The sequence below is a fragment of the Lathyrus oleraceus genome, chromosome 6, assembly GCF_024323335.1.
Source record: "Lathyrus oleraceus cultivar Zhongwan6 chromosome 6, CAAS_Psat_ZW6_1.0, whole genome shotgun sequence".
NCBI lineage: Eukaryota > Viridiplantae > Streptophyta > Magnoliopsida > Fabales > Fabaceae > Lathyrus > Lathyrus oleraceus.
The window spans coordinates 511315234-511319221 of NC_066584.1; positions in this window are offsets into that span (position 1 = coordinate 511315234).

Genomic DNA, 3988 nt, shown 5'->3' on the forward strand with positions numbered 1-3988 from the left:
TAAGAATAGTGTCCTATTGTTTAATGTGATCTCATGATTAAGTCATACTTGATACATTAAACAGACTAGCTATTCTAGGGACTTTATTAAACAAACGTAATAAAGAAAAAGCCTTTTATTATTAATAAATAATTCGATACAAGTACCAAAAGTATTGGCCTCTAGGGCTTACACCAACACCTTTTTCATTATGGATAATATATGCTAGTTTTTGAAAGTCAGGAAACACGTCTCTTTTCCAAGATAAGAATATTGTCCATGTGTAGCGAGAGTAGTCACTCAAAACTACAAGGGAATACACATTTCCACTAAGACTTACAGTTCTTGATGGACCAAAAAGATAAATGTGAAGCATTTGTAAGAGGGAATCGAATAAAATAATATTTTTTTGCATTAAAATAGGCCCTTACTTTCTTACCCTCTTGACACATATCATATACTATGTTCTTTTCAAAGTGCAAGTTTGGTAGACCGTTTTGCAAAATCATTACGGACCAACTTGTTTAAGTGGTCTATTTAGATGTGAGTTTTTCTCCTATGACATATCCAAGATTCATCCTCGTTACTAAGGATACATACATCACATGAACGATTTTTATTTAAATTCATTGTGTAGATATTTCCACTTCTTGAGCTTGTGAATAAATTTTTATCTGATTTAGATTTTGTAACCTTTCATCTAGAAGAATCAAAGGTTACACAATTAAATTTGTTGCATAATTGACTTATACTAAGAAAATTATGTTTCAACCCTTTAACCAAATGAATTTCCCTAATTGTTGGATTGGGGGGACTTACCGACGATACCAAAACCTAAAATTTTTCCTTTATTATCATCTCCGTAAGTGACAACTTATTTTATTAGGAAAGAAGGAGGAAAATAAGATTTTATCACCAGTCATATGATTTGAATAGCCGATATCAAGGTACCATTTAGTGTTCAAGAGTGCAAAGCATTCCTGCAATAAAATCTCAGGTCTTAACCTTATGTACCCATATCATCTTGGGTCAAAAATTGTTAGTTTCAAAAACATTCTTATCATTATATTTTATCTTAGAAACATTTGATGAGGCCAATATATTTTTTTCATTTATTGCTCACAATGTTTCTTATAAAAATATGATGGAGGATTTCTTTCTTTTCTCTCATGACTTTTCTTAATAAAACAAAACATATCAATATGACCTTTTGTATTACAGTAGTTTCATTTTAAGGTTTTGCAATGAGCGGTGGTCTTAGCACTAAAAATACAATTGGACTTTTTACTGTTATTGTTAGGTTCATAGCCAAGACCGACTATTCAAAGAATCTCTTTATTTACTAACAAAATATCCAAGTTGTCTTTTCCTTTGGTCAACTTGACAAGTGTCTTTTGAAGATTGAAAATTTCATTTTTCAAGAGTTTTGGACCGGATATTTTTGACTTTCTCTAAAAATTTCTATTTATTTCTCAAGGTTTTTATTTTTAGATTCAAGATTAGAAATAGTATCCTTGGATATAGAGACAATTTCTCTAATTTACTTATTTCTTTTGTTAGCTTAATACAAATGCGAAAAAGACCGTGATAAGAGAAGTAAGAGGTTACCTCACCATTTTGATGATTTTACATGAGATAAATGTTGGCTTCTTCATCGTCATATAGCGATTCCAAATCATTATCCTCCCATGCTATGTAAGTCTTCTTGCCTTTTTTCTGCGGTTTCTTAGATTTCTTAAGATTTTGATTTGCTTTCTTCGCCAAGGGACATTTTATCCTGATGCCCCCTTTTATTTCCGTATAAAGAGCATATAAGAGTGAATGAAGCTTTTTCCTCATCTTTTTCTTGTTCCTCTTTTTTTTCTCACGGATTAGGAATATTTTAAAGTTTTTGACTATAAATGGCATATCACTATCAGAATTGAAATCTTCAGCTTTGAACGCTAGACTGTTGCTTTTCTTTTCTTCTTCTTCATTTATGGAAATCATCTTCAGTTCAATTTTGTGTTCCTAAGCTTTACATAAAAGAGCCTATGTGTCCATGGTTACTAAATCCTTAGATTCACAAATTGTAGTGAGTTTAGCTTGCCAACTAAGTTTTAGGAATCTAATAACTTTTATAACCAATACCTCATTTCAATTTTTTTCCATGAGTTCTCATATGACTCACGATAAGGGTAAATCATATTTGCGTCTGATTTATATTCTCTTTAGGTTTCATTCTATAAAGTTTATACTCATAGTCAATGTGCTCAACCATGCCTTTTTTGCCTCAGTAGTTCCTTCATGAGTAATTTGGAGGATGTCCCACATTTATTTTTCATTCTCGCAGTGAGAAACTTACAGAAATTCTTCAAGACAAAGAGCAGCAGTAATGATAGCTTTTTCCTTCAAACTACGATGCATATTTTCTTTATCATCTTCTACCCAATCCTTTTTAGGTTTTCTTACTAAAACACCATTGACATCGTGTGTAGGAACAAATGGAACTTCCTTCACATCCTTCCAAATACTACGATCCATAAATTCTATGAAAAACTTCATTTTCTTTCTCCATTGAAGGATGTGAGTTTATTTAGTAGATAGCTTGAAGTTTTATCTTCCTTCTGGGTCGATTAGTCTTATAAAGAGTTATGTTAGAAACCTAATCCAATATTGAAATATAGAGATACAAACTTTGTTAATAATTTACAAGAAGCTTTAAATGTGTTAAAAATCATCAAGAAACTCACAAAAATGAATCAGTGCAAACATTTCAAAATGAGATAAAAGAAAATTAGAGGGATGTTACAAAGGAAAACAACGACCTAGATTCATCAGATGAATCAAAAGAAGAGGGAAATTTTTGCCTTATAACATACTATAAATATGATGAGGTAAATATAAATAAAAGATTTTTTTTCTTTTAACAATTTCATAATCTAAGTATAAATATAAGTAAAGAAAAACATAAGTTAGAAAATATCATTTCCACGTACAAAAATCATGATACCTCCCTAGACGATGAAAATGAGAATATTATAAAAGAAATGAATCAACTTAGAAGAAACACTGAAAATATTGTAACATAAAATATAAAACTTTTTTGAAACTTTAAATTGAACATTTATATGAAACGTTAGTTAACTTTATCAGAGGTAGAAATAATTCTGACATGCTTCATTATAATCAAAGAGGTAATTATAAGAAAGTTGGTATAGGTTATCAACCTAGTAGTAATGATAAGTCCTTAAAGAATACTCTTCTTGCTGAAAAGCGAACCAATCACAATATCTTTAGATGCAATTATTATGGTAAAAATTGTCACATTGATCTGGATTGTTTTAACAAAAATTAATGATTTAAAGTGGTCTCCAAGATTTTATTCTAGTAACATGGGCTACCTTGAATTCACTAACAAAAAGTGCTACAAGTGATTTTACGCACAAGAGGGAGGGGGATGGTGAATTATGGTATTCAAAGTTTTCAATTAACTTAAGATTTTTATTACTTAAGAAACGAACTGTGTTAGTTTTCAAGATCAAGAAAAATAAAGAAGCGGAAAGAATATTAAATGAAATGACAATAAATTAAAATATAAGGTTTAAAGAGATGTCACCAAAGAATAATCTGGGTTCAATCTAACGTTAACCTACTCATATCTCCAAGAGATATTTTTGATATTTGACTATAATATTGAGCTTTTAAAGGTTATATCCACAAACCTTTGATACAAGTGAATCAAGAGATTATATAGTATATTATCCCTAACCAAAAGAGAGTTTTTCCACAGACTGAGCTCACAAACTGAGTAGAGATTTTACAGGCTATTCGTAATAACCAAACCTAAACTTTCCAGGATAAATTCTATAACCAAACTGAAATTTTAAAATGGATGATCTCAAGAACAAAACTCAATTATTCAAGAGTGTCTCACTCTTGAAAGTAACAACACTGACACAATAGTAGTACAACTTTTTTCCTCATAAGCGGGTCTCACTCATAAGGTACTTAGGCAACTTTGATGAAA